The sequence below is a fragment of the Lepidochelys kempii genome, chromosome 4 (assembly GCF_965140265.1).
Source record: "Lepidochelys kempii isolate rLepKem1 chromosome 4, rLepKem1.hap2, whole genome shotgun sequence".
NCBI classification, from domain to species: Eukaryota; Metazoa; Chordata; order Testudines; family Cheloniidae; genus Lepidochelys; species Lepidochelys kempii.
This window is the reverse complement of record NC_133259.1, coordinates 25,104,823-25,121,520: the sequence shown is the minus strand read 5'-3', so window position 1 is coordinate 25,121,520 and position 16,698 is coordinate 25,104,823. Positions and strand designations below refer to the sequence as shown.

Sequence of the window (16,698 nt, the reverse complement as noted above, 5' to 3'; positions counted from 1 at the left end):
TTAATTCACTGCTTTTTTCATTCTTTCCTCATTACAAATGTACTAAATGGCAATGTAATTATAACCTAAAGCTCTTGGTAATTATATGCAAAGTACTGTAATAGTAACGAAACACTAATGACAGGAGAGAGAGAGAGAAAGAGACTGAAGGAAGCCAGAGTCAAAATAACCATTATTCGCTTGTATTTATTGGTATCTTCTAAAATTGCTTGCTTCTGATATGTTCCCTGACCTGCAAATTACCTGCAAAAAATTCAGGTCAGGTGTACAGAACACAAATTAATGCCTGGAGATTACTCGCTGGGATTGTGCCAAGTCCTGGTTCATCAGCATTCAGCACCATTGGAGCACGATACTGATTCATGAGAAGGAGCTGGAAAATCAGACAACAGAAAAAGGGGGAAAAAACGGATTGGAGACTTCTCTCTTAGAGTATGTCTACACTGCAATCAGACACCCACATCTGGTTCAGGGGCTCACGGGACTTGGGCTGCAGGACTGTTTCATTGCTGTGTAGATTTTGGGCTCAGGCTACCACCTGAGCTCTGGGACCCTCCCAACTTGCAGGGTCCTAGAGCCTGGACTCCAGCCCGAACCTTAACACCTACACTGCCGTTAAACAGCCCCTTATCCCAAGATCAGCAAGCCCAAGTCAACTGGCACAGGCAAGCCGCAGGTTTTGAATGTGGTGTAGACATACCCTCTGTGTCTATGTCTTTCCTCTAGCTCATCTTAAATAGCTGGCATACACCACAGTTTGTTCTTCAAATAGATCACTATATATACTGTACCTATACAACCCCATTCTGTAGTACACTGGGACAGTTTTGGCCTGCCCCACTGGTTCAAAGTTATCCTAAGGTTAATCAGCCAGCCACCGGAAGCCTCTTCCAGCAAAGGGGGATCCTCAGATGGCATAGAACTGCTGTAACTCCTTGTATCCATCACCTGGCTGTTAGCAAAAGGGGCATGGCTGGGACTCGCTAACAGCTAGCTGATCCCCAGATGCCAGAACGGCCCCTTGAGACTTTTGGCAACTGGCATAATCCTTCTGGGAACCAGGTCAGCATCAGGGGAGCCCCAGAACTGAGGGGATGCCAGGTGGTTTAAAGCCACATTTGTGCCCCTCATTTTGAGGCTGCAATGAGTGATTTGCCCACAGATTTGGATCTAGCCTATATAATCTGGCAAGGTGGGGTCTGGCTTGAGTTTATTTACGTCTTTGTCTGCCCTGCTCAAGATCAGAAAGATTTGGAAGGCAATACTATGTAGTTACTGGTGCAATTTTCAGATCAGTAACCTATAGCAAAGTGCTGGAGGGATGAGACTTCATTGAGACAGAGAACATGAAAAAAACTTGAGAATGACATGACAGGTTGTATTGGCAGCTTGCAATAATGAAATGCAATCTCTACATACTACATCTAGACAAATGTCCTATATGCCATAGACAAGTTGGCTAAACCAAAAGAAGAAACATAACTAGAAAAGAATTACCACTCCCACGGCCTCATCTGCTGTCTTCAGCAAGTTCTGAATGACTCCCTCTAAAATACATCAGTAAGCCAAAATAATAGTACCAATAACGAGCGACTAGGATCAAGATTTATGAGCTAAATGCAGTAACTGAATCAAAGATTACCCGAACTGGCCACCTGTCCTACCACAGAACCGGGGATAGATACTATCCTGAATGAGATAAATCAAGGAATTAGCACCGTTACAAATGTTCCATCTACTCTCAACCGAGTCTCCTCTTGTGTGTGCAAAACTGTTCCTGCATTCCTGTGCCCACCAACATGTGCACTATCAACAGTAATTTACCCCTGCAAAATGAAGGTGTAATTCATCCAACACAGAGGGCAGCACAATGCCCATGCAGCACTCAAATCCTGCTTTAGCTGTATTTTGAGGGCTTACATGGGCAGACTGTGTGGGTCCTCTGCACAGGGCGGGATTTCACTGTGCGAATGCACAATGGAAGTCCACCCTTTGACATTTTCCCTCAGTGCAGGGCACAGCTCTAGAGAACAGACATTGAGACATCACCTTCAGAGACCTGCATCTTAGCTTTCAGTGTGCTTCTGAGTTGATTGACAGTCCACAAAAAGACAAAACAAGAAGACTGACAATGAAGCTGATCATGCTGTGATTAAGCGTTCCCTCAGAGAAAAGAAGAAGGTATTTACTGGAATGTGTCCCTAGCTTCCTGTGGCTAGAACCTTGTGAGTGGATGACAGTTAATTTAAAATATGAAAGTGTACAAATGTATGTTTGCTCCTTGCTTACGGGGAGGTTCTTAAATCAAAGAGTGAGGTTCATAATTAAGATTTTTGTTGACCACAGGGCTGATTCGCCATCACCTTGTGTTTCCTGCCTCAGTTCTGCATTCACTTGTTAGGATAGTGGTCACTAACTTCAGCTCTTGTTTTAAGCCATGACTGAGCTTTCCAAGCACTTTTTGTCTTGTGCTTCTTTGTGGATGGTTGAAAGCACAATAGATCACTACATTAGGAATGTAACCAAAAGCAGGGAGAGCTGGAGTGCTGTGACCACTGCCTAACATGCTGACCAATATTGTCTCATTGTTTCCGTGTAGCCCCCTGTCTGTCTGCATCCATCTGTTCTCTCTTCTATCATAATTAAATTGTGAACTTTAGTGGGGAGGAAAGGTCTCTTTGGTTTGTGTTTGCACACTGCTGGGTACAATGGTGTTTTGGGGCTCCTAGGTGCTATGACAATACAAATACATCAATGCACTGTTTGGATAATCCATGGGACAAGAGTCAGATAAATAATGTTGTCCTTTGCCAATGCCCTGTCACTATCTTGTAATGATTGGAAGACTGTAATGATTGGAAGCTAAAAAGATAAAAATGACTCCACGTGGCTAGCTGACTTTCTCTCTCCCTGGGTAGCAGTTCTGTCTGAATGCTAGGAACCTATGCCTCTTAGTGAGAGCTGCACAGAACCCTTCCAGTTTCAGCTATCAAATAAAAGATACTGTAAAAGCGCTTAAGATGGTTGCTGAGCATGCCCTCATCTCATGTGTCACAGAGAACAGTATGACAGGTTTCAGAGTAACAGCCGTGTTATTCGCAAAAAAGAAAAGGAGTACTTGTGGCACCTTAGAGACTAACCAATTTATTTGAGCATAAGCTTTCGTGAGCTACAGCTCACTTCATCGGATGCATACCGTGGAAACTGCAGCAGACTTTATATATACACAGAGACCATGAAACAATACCTCCTCCCACCCCACTCTCCTGCTGGTAATAGCTTATCTAAAGTGATCATCAAGTTGGGCCATTTCCAGCACAAATCCAGGTTTTCTCACCCTCCCCCCCCCCCCCCCGCGCACACAAACTCACTCTCCTGCTGGTAATAGCCCATCCAAAGTGACCACTCTCTTTAAAATGTGTATGATAATCAAGGTGGGCCATTTCCAGCACAAATCCAGGTTTTCTCACCCCCCCACCCCCCTCCAAAAACCACACACACAAACTCACTCTCCTGCTGGTAATAGCTTATCCAAAGCGACCACTCTCCCTACAATGTGCATGATAATCAAGGTGGGCCATTTCCAGCACAAATACAGGTTTTCTCACCCACCCCCACCCCCATACACACACAAACTCACTCTCCTGCTGGCAATAGCTCATCTAAACTGACCACTCTCCTTACAATGTGCATGATAATCAAGGTGGGCCATTTCCAGCATAAATCCACTAACCCAGGAACCTATCTTTGCAACAAAGCCCGTTGCCAACTGTGCCCACATATCTATTCAGGGGACACCATCAAAGGCCTAATAACATCAGCCACACTATCAGAGGCTCGTTCACCTGCACATCCACCAATGTGATATATGCCATCATGTGCCAGCAATGCCCCTCTGCCATGTACATTGGTCAAACTGGACAATCTCTACGTAAAAGAATAAATGGACACAAATCAGATGTCAAGCATTATAACATTCATAAACCAGTCGGAGAACACTTCAGTCTCTCTGGTCACGCAATCACAGACATGAAGGTCACTATCTTACAACAAAAAAACTTCAAATCCAGACTCCAGCGAGAAACTGCTGAATTGGAATTCATTTGCAAATTGGATACTATTAATTTAGGCTTAAACAGAGACTGGGAGTGGCTAAGTCATTATGCAAGGTAGCCTATTTCCCCTTGTTTTTTTCTACTCCCCGCCCCCTCCCCCCCCCGACGTTCTGGTTAAACTTGGATTTATGCTGGAAATGGCCCACCTTGATTATCATGCACATTGTAAGGAGAGTGGTCAGTTTGGATGAGCTATTGCCAGCAGGAGAGTGAGTTTGTGTGTGGTGGGGGGGGGGGGGTGAGAAAACCTGGATTTGTGCTGGAAATGGCCCACCTTGATTATCATGCACATTGTAGAGAGAGTGGTCACTTTGGATGAGCTATTACCAGCAGGAGAGTGAGTTTGTGTGTGCGGGGGGGCGGGGCGGGGGGCGGAGGGTGAGAAAACCTGGATTTGTGCTGGAAATGGCCCAACTTGATGATCACTTTAGATAAGCTATTACCAGCAGGACAGTGGGGTGGGAGGAGGTATTGTTTCATGGTCTCTGTGTATATAATGTCTTCTGCAGTTTCCACAGTATGCATCCGATGAAGTGAGCTGTAGCTCACGAAAGCTCATGCTCAAATAAATTGGTTAGTCTCTAAGGTGCCACAAATACTCCTTTTCTTTTAGAGAACAGTATGTACATCAGATGCAGGAACTTTGAGGGAGGCTTTTAACTGCCAGCAGATGGGAATTGGAGTAGTGGAGCAGCAGACAGCTGAGTAGGAACAGCTCATTACAGCTTCAGATTTTACAAGCTCTCCACATTGTCGGAAACCGAAAAGGGATTATTTTAAAGCCTGGCCTCAAATTTGTGGACAATATCTCAAGTGAGATACACTCTCGGCATTTTAATGTCCAATTATTGACTTGTTTCTGTGCTCATTGTGTACAGTATGTGGGCCAGAGGATGGACAGTGATCCATGGCAAATAAAATGTCTTCATTGTCACTGTAATATCTGGAATGTTTATCTTTTTTAATTTCTCAAAATTTATAAAAATAGAAGGAGCAATTCATTTACCCCAGTGAAACATGAGTGCAAAGTCGCTGTAAAACCCTACCAGATCCCAACAGTGGCATTTTACATCCACTTCGCATTCATTATGCTCTGGAATAAACATAATTCATGATCCTATACATGGTTCATAAATGTTAAGACCAGTAGGATCCATTACAATCATCTAGTCCAGGGGTGGCCAAACTTACTGACCCATCAAGCCACATACAACAATCCTCAGAAGTTCAAGAGCCGGGCACACCTGCCGGGAATTGGGGCATCACCCCTTTGGGAGGTGCCTGCCTGGACTGAGGGGTTTAGCACTGCTCCAGCTGAAGCCCCAAGCCCCAGCAGGCATGCCCCATAGGGCTGAAGCCCCGAGACCACCCACTTCACTGGGCAGAAGCCCCCACGCCACCACCCTGCTGAAAAGCAGAGGTCCTGAGCTTCCCTCTTCCTTTCCCCCAGCAGTCTGATAGGTGGAGAATGGTGGGGGGTATGGGGGGCATTGCAAGCCACACTTTAACTGTAAAAGAGCCGCAAGCATCTCTCAAGCCACAGTTTGGCTACCCTAGTCTGACGACCTGCATACGACAGGCCATAGAATTTTACCCAGTGGTTCCTGCATCTAGACAATAAACTGTATTTAAACTACAGCATAGTGCAGCTACGACTATGGTACACTGTACTGCAGTGAAGACTATGGAGGTGCAAACTGCAGAGTGCATCATAGTGTTGCCATCTAACTGCCCCATGTGTAAACTAAAAGGTACCTAGTTCACTTTAACTTCTTTATCTTAAAGTAGGAATTTAAAACTACAAAAATAATCTTGTTGTTCCTTTCTATACGTCATAGCTGGGGGAGGTTGGAGAAGGCCCAACAGAACTTGAGGTTGGAAGACTGGATAGCTTGAGGGAATAACCACCTGGTCCAATCCAGACCAGGAAAATAATGCTGACCAAAAGTCGTTACTATCTGGTAGCCCTTGGGTGCCCTGTGATAACTGGTGGTCTCAGTCCAATGCTGAATAGATGAGAATCCCCACGTCATGATCACAACTGGTAATCCCTGGCAGTTTCACAGTGAGGCTAGAGATTGAATGGGGGTGAAACAAACAACTCATCTCTCCTCTCTAGAGAGATGTTTTTCCAGATGAGGTTTGAGGTACCCGGGGTGTCCTTCAAGGGAAGCCAACGTTATAGGGTTGCCAATTTTGGCTGAATATATTCCTCGAGGTTTCATCACAGGACAGAATCTTTAATTAAGATGAATCTGTAATTCCTGGAGACTCCATTACAATCCTGGAGGGTTGGCCACCCTACAACATTATCACTGCCCGTGCTATGACAAGCAGTACATTTACTACTGTTATTGCTACTATATGTTTGAGAGCAATTAGGGTCAGCTCTTGGATCCAGGAAGAAGCAGCAAAAGGAACAGGTAGGACTCAGGAGTAAGACTGTAAACATGTGAGGGCACCAGCAGAAGAAGATCAAGGCCTGGCTTTGATAAGCAAGAGGGAAGCAACACAAAGTTAGGAGTTGGAGTATGTCTCCTACTCTGGTCTTTCTCCCCCAAGCACCAAAAGGATAATCAGATTCAACAACTCTGTCAGCTTTTTCCGTGGAAATGGAAAGTCATGTCCCTGAAAATAAAGTTTCAATGTTAAGACCTGTTTTAGGGGAATGGCGGAGTTTTCTCCTCTCACTTTACTATTATTTCTTTCTGGTTGTAGAATTAACGTAATGACCTTGCACAACCAGAACACACCTGAAATCAACTTCAGTGTCTTTTTTTTTTTAAAGGCACTAAAAATACTGATTCTATATTCACTTTTGTGACGATAGAGGAACATTGCCCCTGGGTGCTGTGTGATGAAGTTATAGTGTCTCACCAAACTCAACAATGACTGTTACCTTTCTGCATACACAAAGCGCAAACAGACACCTTTGGAAGAGTGACTTAGTTTAGCTTAACAAAACATGAATAAAGGAAAGTCTCAATGACAGAACAAATCACGTGAGTGTGTGTTTTCTCTAACAGTCTGCAGGTGATGAACACAAAATGGCTGCCAGTCTCTGCTGGTAGCAGTGCAGAGAAACTTAATAGTTAAAAATCAGAAATATATACACAACACTGTAAATGCACCTGTTTTCACATCACACTTACGGTAGTAAGGGATTTCATATAGTGTTATATACTATCAAAACACAGCCATCACGCCTGCATTATGATGAGATTGTGGTGAAGGGAAAATAGACTCTGAACATCAGGTGGTCAGGCACAGGTGAGGATAGGAATTACTGGTGCCTTAGGGCCCAATCCTGCAAACCCTTATGCATACGACCAGTCCCTATGAGTAGCCTCATTACTACCCATTAGTAACCATTATTGAGTGCTTTAAGGATTGGGCCCCTTCTTACGTTATTGCTTTCCTGACACACAGAGTTAATAGTCCGGGATGGGGTACCTAGCTACTCAGAGGACCTACAGCTGCAAAAGTTTGGGTCTTTTCTACACAGAAAATATATCCATTGCTGACAATGAGTGCTCATAATGGGTGACAGTGGGTGACAGCAAAGGGTGGAGCTGAACCAGTGTGACCACACTTTAGTGCAAGCATAGACAAGGGAAAAATGAGTTCATTTTAGAAACTGTGAAAGGAACGAAAAGGAAAGAATATGAGGCTTTAGGCCCAATCCGACATCTCTTGAAGTTAATGGCAAGATTCCTATTGATTTCAAAAGGAGCTTTAATTGTGCCCAGAAGACTGGGTTCTGCACTCTGTCAAGGCCAGTTTGCAACCCACATGTGTCTTAACATGGTTGGAGAAGGCCAGGAGAGCATTTCCTCCTGCAGGAAAACACTCCTGCTCCACTAACATCACACTAGTGGACAGGTAGCTCTGCTTCCTCCTGCAGAGCTCTATTTCATCTGATCCTCCACTGGTTTAAAGGCTCTGCAGGTGTAAGGTCCCTAACAGGGCAGGGTGGCCCTGAATCTGGAAGCTGCAACTGGATCCCTTCCATCACCCACTCCACTCTGTCAGAGCAGCCAGAGCTCAGACACAGTAGGAAATCAAGCCCCATGTGGTGGATATGATTCCAAAAGCTACTGTTGATGAGACAGAAGGAGAGGGCTTAAAGGCTAGAGACACCTAGAGGATTGATTGATGGGGTGCAAGATCTGAAGCAGGGAGCATGGATATTCCTTCTTTTGCTTGTTGACTGAAATTATTATTATTAAAGTTGAAATCCAGCTGGAAAAGCCTCCTATTTGTTTTCATTTTATATTATTTCCCTGGAAAAGCCTGTTGCCTGGATGGCATTGCTTTGTCTTCTAATTGCTTCTAGGGCAGCTGGGGACAATAACTAAATGCACAACAAGCACATAAAGTAGTTGTCCCTTAGACTTTTTTCTGGTGGGCACCCTGTTGCCAATATAATGTAGAGAGACGACACTATTCCACATCTTGCAGTGATGCTCAGGAAACAGGGACATTCAACAAATGGAAAGCCAAGACACGTACATGCTGCTGAATCTTTGCTTTTGAAGAGTTATTTCTTATCACTGCAATGAAGTTATGGACTGTGATCTTTCTCCCAAAGTGGAATAATTAGGAATCAATTACATTTTACACTAAAAACTGACTACCCTGTAACAGTTATGTAATTGGGAAGCAGCTATATTGTCATTTTTATGCAGTTACACCGAATTACACAATCATTTCAACATAGTGACAGTGGGAAATTACACATACATTTGTTCATATTAAATCTTGCAATGGGATGACTCAATGTGAAATAACTGATCACTTGGAACAAGCTCTAGGAGATAATGTATAAGGCCATGCAACTATGCAAAGACAGCAAGGGACTCCTCAATTAATCAGTAGTCATGGTGTAATTAGTGCCACTCAAGGTAAAGTGGTTCCATGCTATTGAATTATTTCAACTATTTCATTGTGTTATTGACTTAAAGGAAAGGAATAATTGATAAATAATGTGTTGAATCAGTGATGCAGAAATTAAGAAGCTGTTCCGAGAAACACACACAACATAGTCTGCAGTCACTTTTCGAATTCTGGTGCTTAACATTAAAGAGGAACTCCAAATCACCAATTTAGCTCACAGTGTGCTGCAGGGATTTGGGCCCTTTTATAGTTATACTGTCACGTAGTATCGCAGAGTTAAAGGCTGAGTGTAGTCTTTAATTTTTACTTGTGGCACAGCAGGCTCAAAACAACACCTACAGTGAAGTGAAAATAGACAGTTTTTGGTTTTCAGCAGAACCAAACAATGAATAAAAGGGGCCTGAAGAAAATAACAGGGTGTTACTCACTTGTGGTGTGAGAGTAAACACTTCAAAGGAGAGCACTGCTTGAGTCCTGTGTGGGGAGGAGAGGGTTGCTGGAGCTGTGAAAGAAGCTGAAAGGCAGAGTCAAATCGTTTGCATGGAGCACTGGTAATACTCCAGTTAGGATGGAGGCTGTAAGACTACAAAATGAAACCTACCTTCAGCTAGGGTTGTAATATGAAATGTAAATGATTTCTATAATAATAACATTGAATAGTTGATCCACCAGCAGGCTAATAGAAAATCAAGGAGCAGCCTTTTTGCTGCAAAAAGGTTGTCGGATAAAGCAATACTGTTTTGAATGGCAGTAATTAGTAATGGGCTATTGTCTTTTCCTGCTCAATAGAAAATTGTCTCTTGGTTCTTTGTCTTCAGCCTAAATTTTTGGCTTAAATGCAGAGCCTCAATAAAGATCTGAACTTTTCACATTTATCCTTCTCCCCGCTCATTTGCTGTTGAGAGAACAGTGGTGTTTAGATAACTAATCTACATTGGAAGCCCATTGAAATGCAGAAGGGAATGTATAGTCATCCTCCTCATTAGGCAATTTGTGCAACAGTCTCTTGTTTTCATGGGAAAGAAAGGCTTCAGAATAACAAACATAGCATGGCAACCCCTGTTCATTTTGCATTGTAACTAGCCTGACGCCATCCATGGCATTTGGCTCCACTTGTGTCCACAGCTTGCCAAGGTCTTGTTTGGCACTGCTTTGGTGGAATTACACCCCCTAACCTTCAATTCAGGCTGTTACCTCACTCTGATTCAGCATTATCTGAGATAAGAAGCCAGCTTCTTTCTTTCCAAGCTACCCCAACAATAGCTGTCGCTTACTCAGTCTCCCCAACTTAAAGGCCATTCAGCTCAGCTTGTCTTAAATAAAAGCCAACTTTATTGACAAATTACTGCATTATGAAGGGAAACTCAGAAAATAAAAGATAGCTGACTATAAACACATTTAGTTGGGCACTGTAAAAAGCTCTGCTAGGTCGGAACAAAGTTTGTATATTACCTATAGCAGTCTCTCAAGTCCAGCATGGCTCAAGGAAGTATGTCTGGTCCAGGGTGTTTCTCTAGTAATGGAAAACACATTCTCTTTGTCTTCCCCCAAAGCCTATCCATTTCATAAACAAGGCAACAGATTATCCATTATGTCACCTTCTCAAAAGCGTTTTCTTCTGATTCACGTGCTTTACCCATTCCAGCCTGGCAGAATGTAAATGGATTCGAAGCCATCTCTCTAAGCATCACTTTCCAAAATTGTATGCAGAATCATTGCTGATGTTTTTTTCAACTAAGCAACTCCCCATCCACCATCTTATGTAAGGAATGGCTGAACAAATTAGCTAAGCAAAACTTGTGAGCTGGTTGCCTTAGGCCAATAGTACAATATATTAATATAGAAATTATATAGATTTAGAAGTTTAATACCAAACTAAACATCACCTATTCAAATATGGCTATTCATCACATGTATCCAGGTTTCTTGTGAGATCCCTTGATGGACTATATTATTGTGAATCATTTCCATAGAAAACAATAACCCTTGTTTTCTGGAACTTGAGGTGAAATATGTAAGTACAGGAGAAGATCATAGACAAAGTTGACATGAAACAACCTGCTCTGAATCAATTTACAACTGACTCTAAACAAGTTTGCCTGTTTTAGGGAGTCTTTATTACAGAAATGGCATGGTGTTAACTGCTGATAATGCCATTAACATACGTTACCACTGTGCAGTACTTGTGCTCAAATGAAAATGTCTGTTACTTTTCAGCCTCCATTTTAAACACATAGCTATTTGAAAGGTATATCAAAACCTCCTTCTAGTTCCAACATTTTTGGCATTCCTATATCATTACCTTATTAAACAAAATCCCAACTATACGTATAGAATGATGAGGTCTAAATCAGCTGTTACCACTCAAGAAAGAGACCTCGGAGTCGTTGTGCATCATTCTCTGAAAACATCCACTCAATGTGTGGCAGTAGTCAAAAAAGGCAACAGAATGTTGGCAATCATTATGGAAGGGGTAGAGAATAAGATGGAATAGGTCATATTGCCTCTACATAAATCCATGCTATGCCAACATCTTCTATGCTGCATGCAGAAAAAGACGTACTGGAATTGGAAAAGGCACAGAAAAAGGCAACAACAATGATTAGGGGTATGGAACAGCTTCCATATGAGGAGAGATGAATAAGACTGGGATTTTTCAGCTTGCAAAATAAACGACTAAGGGGGATATGACAGAGGTCTATAAAATCATGTTTGGTGTGGAGAAAGTAAATAAGGAAGTATTATTTACTCCTTCTCATAACACAAGAACTAGGGGTCATCAAATGAAATTAATAAACAGTAGGTTCCAAACAAACAAAAGGAAGTATTTCTCCACACAATGCATAGTCAACCTGTGGAACTCTTTGCCAGAGGATGTTGTGAAGGCCAGGACTCTAACAGGGTTCAGAAAAGAACTAGATAAGTTAATGGAGGATAGGTCCATCAATGACTATTAGCCAGGATGGACAGGGATGCAAAACCATGCTCTGAAGTGTCCCTAGCTTCTGTTCGCCAAAAGCTGGGAATGGGCGACATGGGATGGATCACTTGCGGATGATGTGCTCTGTTCTTTCCTTCCAAAGCATCTGGCATTGGCCACTGTCAGAAGACAGGATATTGGACTAGATGGACCATTGGTCAGACTCAGTCTGGCCATTTTTGTGTAAAATGATGCAGAGCTAAAATCTAACAATCAGATGTATAATAAAATAGAAAATTCAAAATTATATCTAATATATAACCTTCTACCTTTCTATAGTGCTTTTCCCCAGGAAACCACAAAGAACTTAAGATTCCTGGGAAGGTGCCACTGGAAAGTATTATATCCATTTTACAGATGAATACTGTGAAGGACAGAAGTTACATCACCCAGCTGAGGTCACACAGAAAGTCAGCAGGTTTGGGAGGAGAATCCTGGTAGTCTTGACTTCTTGTCCTTTTGCTGTAACCAGTAGAGAACACTCTCTCCCTTACCTCCTTCTCTTATCATAAACCAGATGAGATATTTTATTTTTAAATTGCAATTTGTCTGGTCCACCGTGTAGTCTGATGGCCTTGGAATTTTATAAGCAAGCCAGATTTTCAGTTTATAGGAGTACAAAACGGTAGCTGGTCCCAAAACTTCTGTTTTGCTTTTACATGCCTAAAATTTAAATTGTCAAATAGTCTATGTTAAATTAAAAAGAAAAAGGTTTTACCAAGAGTGAGGTGTTAGTATTATAAGCCCCTGAAATAGGGGTTGTAATAAAAATGACTGACAGGTCCTTAGCGATAAAAGAACTAGTAGGCATCAATATATGAGAAAAATTCTCTTGTCTCCCTTCATTCTGACTAATTCATTGCTAAATTCAGTTATACAGTATGTCCTCTCTTGGTATCTCATCAGCATTTGAAATGCTGGGTGGGAAAATGCATGAAGTACAATCCAGGGATCTTAACCACGTTCAAACCGACAATGTCAGCCTTCACACTTGTCATTAGGAGACTTTTGAATCATTTAACTGAAGTGTCCATTGTCGTACACAGACTAAAAAAAGTAGTAAATGAGATTGATATATCGAGTCTGAGGCATTTTTTTTACTGGTGTGTATTGGTTAGTTGAGAAACGCTTGCTAAAACATTTGATCTCGTTCCAAGGTTCATCAAAATATCCAGGTAAATAATTATATAAGTAAATGTCTGTACTCTACAAAGAGCTCTTTATGTTCTCTATCTGCTTCATCCAATCAGAAAGGACATAGCATCATGGGATTCTACCCTAAGTCTATTAATAACCTGCTGATGCCTCATGCACTCTTTGAAAACATTTTGTTCAGAAATGGTCTCCACTTATGTGTTATGCTCTGTGACGCTTATTTTCTTTGAGTTACTGTAGAGTCAATGGCTATGGGTGGTCAGAGGTGATATGAAAAACCAAGGTCCTAATCACTTGCAGTCATCATGAAAGGTTCCTTGTCTCTTGTTGCTAGAATAGCAGCACCACAGAGTAGGGTAGTTAGCCCAGTGGCATACTGTAAAGGTCATATTTCAGCATGATCTTCAAGAAGAATTTGGATAAAACAGGGGATGCTGCAGCACCGTTGCAATGAAAATAGGATACATAATTGTCAACTCCATGTTTCAGAAATCATGAGTCTGACTTAAAATGAGATTTGAACAAAACAACATGCTTGGGGCTCTTTCAATTTCCCTTCTGGTCTCTGAGATTTTAGAGTGCACTCAGGTCATGTTTTTAAGCTTTTTCTCTGCAACCATGAAATAAACTAGAAGCTCCCCACCCCCACCCCCCTTTTAACGAAAGCTGAGCATCTCACATAACCGCCTGACTCCAGGAGCTGGGGCTTTAAGATGAAAATCAAATACCATAAGACTTAACATGAAATTTTTGAGAGTTGTCAGCACTGATCCAGGTTCTCCCCACAATCCTGCTTGTCGAAATGTGTGGGTGGAGTTTAAGTCTCGGGAAGCCATTTGCCCCTTTATTGAACCCACAAAAGTATGAACATATTCTAAAATGCCCAAAAGACAGGTTTCTTTAGATATACAGAGATTTATATAGGACTGTTGTAACAGGGTTTATGGCTCCTCTTCTCTGCCTATTTGGTTGGCTAGCCCTGCAATGGCACTAGCTGGGAGCTGTGCCCATGTTCCCCAGTTGAATTACACCCAGTCCTTTGTGCTGGAGTGCAAAATGGGAAGATTTCTTGTTCCATCTCTCCCATCACCCTGCTTGCATTCCTCAGCAGTGACTAAGGGCTTTCAGGCTCCAAATGGTGAGCTCTTTTTCCTGTATGAAACTCACTCTGTAATGTCTGCTAATGCTCAACTTACAAACAATGAGAAACAAGGTGTTATTCCCCAAAATGTACAGATACCCAGCACATCATCATAGACGCCTCATTAAAAATGTTCCTGTAAGAATCTGCAAACACTCTTAGTCGGATTCCACTTCCTGTACAGATGCCCAGACTGGATTTTGGAGAGAGCACGGGCTTTTCTCATCTGGCACTCTGCCCCCTGTTAACAGTAAACATGCACAGAAAAAAGCAAAACAGAAAAGAAAGGGATAATGATAGCCCTAAATACATGACTTTTTAAAACTGATGGGACCACACCTTTTCTCATTTAAAAGAACATGTGTAAAGGTATCTTATGGATGAGTTACTGTCCATTGGTTCCTTTTTGATGTTATTCTAAGGCACCTGGGGATACTTGGTAATAAGGCACCCTATGAAATGTTTTGTTTTACACTGTACTTCAATTTATTATTAATACCAAAAGAACACATGAATAATGAAAACACAAGCTGGGAAGTCACATTTTCCTTTTCCACTGTCTCTTTTGTTTTCATTCAAGCAACAGATTAATTGCTTTCTCTTTCTTATGCTGTAGGCTTGTTATTAGCCAAGTCCAAAAGAATTTGCACAGTTTCTGACATCAGACATGCTTGTCTTTAACTGTAGTGAGGATGGAGGGTGGGATTCAAAGTAGAAACTCTCACTGCACATGGTTGTTTACTGAACTTCATGACAACTTGACGATTTTGCACGAAGCATGAGGGATATTTCTCGAAGGGTATGCAAATGTGTAAATTTGAATGTTTACATCTACTTTTGATTGGTGAGAATAGCAGAATTGTCTTGTAGTGCTAATATCCTAAGATGCAGGATCATTAAGGATGTTACGGTATTCAGGGTCACAATACAAAGACTGTGCCAAATAAACAACAAACAGAAAACAAATCAGCAACAGCAGAAAATAAATTTGGATGCTAGTGTCCAAGACACGTTTGAAGTTCTGATCTAATCAGCTCTGAGTGTAAGCCTCATTTTTTTCATATTCCCTTCCTTACTCCCCAGTCACTGAGTTATTCAAGTCAGTGGAAACTTTAGACTGCAATCAGTTTTTTCTATCTGATCAAGGAAGCCACAAATTTTTTTCTCATTAGAAATATGTTGGTACCTCTTTGTTCAAAGGTAGCATAATAACAGATCTTTGTTTTATTTCTTGATAGTCTTTCATCTGGCATATACACAAGCAATCAAAGCCATAGCAAAGTGTGACCTCCCCCCCAAAAGAGATAAATAAAGATTGAGCTTTTCTGACATCCTGCCAAATAAAGAGAGCAGCAAACAAGGACAGACTAAAAAAAAAGGTTAGCCAAAGAGGTCAAAGGAACACACAGAGAGAGTGAGCAAAAACTGTCTGGGAAGAAAGATGCTACTTATATTAACAAGCAAAGAAGGGCTGACTGGAACAGACAGCTTTAAGTGTGTGAGAGAGAGATTACACAGAATTATTTTTTTGTGAATTTCAGTTTGTCCAGATTTACACTCTGCTGTGTTTGGTTCTGTACTTTTTTCAAACCAAACCTTGACTCCCCAAGAAGTCTACTAGAATATTACAACTGTGAATACAAAACACACAGGACTCCACAAACCTCATGTTTTCATGTCGTTGAAATGTAAAAAGGTAAATACATGAGAGCTCCCCTTCCTCAAATCATTTAGTCAGCTTTCTGAACCCTAAGATTTGGCATGCATCTTGGGTAGCATGCCTAAAAGGGCATGAGAACATGAGGCTCTGACTGGTCAGATACATGCATACCTTTGGAAATTTTTGAAAACTTGGAAAAAAATTGGTGTATGATTTAAAACTGGCCCTGGGCATTTTTTAAATTGCATAACCAGCACTGGTCAGCTTGACCTTGAGAGCATTAAAATATATGGGTCATATTCTGATTTAGAAGAACTTGTCAAATGTCATTGAAAAAAGGCCAGATTATATAGCACTCATCCCTGTTTTATCTTTCCATTACTATTTTGGTTCTCTTCTCTTTTAATTTTAAACAGCTCATTCACTATATTATTTTTTACACTTTATCTCAATGACGAATCATTTTATAACTATAAGCAGATCCAGCATGATGCTCTTACCTGTGAGGTAGTAATTGCCTAATATCTCTAATCAATAGTGGTACTGCACTGCATAGCATGAATTATACAAACTAATCCTCCAATCCTGCAAACACTTAAGCATGTGCATAGTTTTACTCTTGTGAACAAAACTGTGTACATACTAAAGGTTTGTAAGACTCGGCACCATGTTGCTGACTTGGCATTAGATTCTACTTGTGTAGATCACTGAGCCATATGGGGGCAGGGGTGTATACTAGTATCTCCCAGTA

General features: G+C 41.6%; 1 protein-coding gene across 5 annotated transcripts in view; it reads right to left on the bottom strand.

Annotated features, from left to right (window-relative positions):
• LOC140910243 (alcohol dehydrogenase 1-like) overlaps positions 1–16,698 on the bottom strand; it is a 356,071-nt gene that overhangs the window by 166,026 nt on the left and 173,347 nt on the right. The window contains exon 1 of one of the 5 annotated variants that reach the window (XM_073340736.1): positions 9,440–9,472. The exons of the other annotated variants lie outside the window; for them this stretch is intronic. The gene's annotated coding sequence lies outside the window, so the exon portion shown is untranslated. Of the gene's footprint in view, positions 1–9,439; positions 9,473–16,698 lie in introns of those variants that run through there. 5 annotated transcript variants of the gene reach the window in all.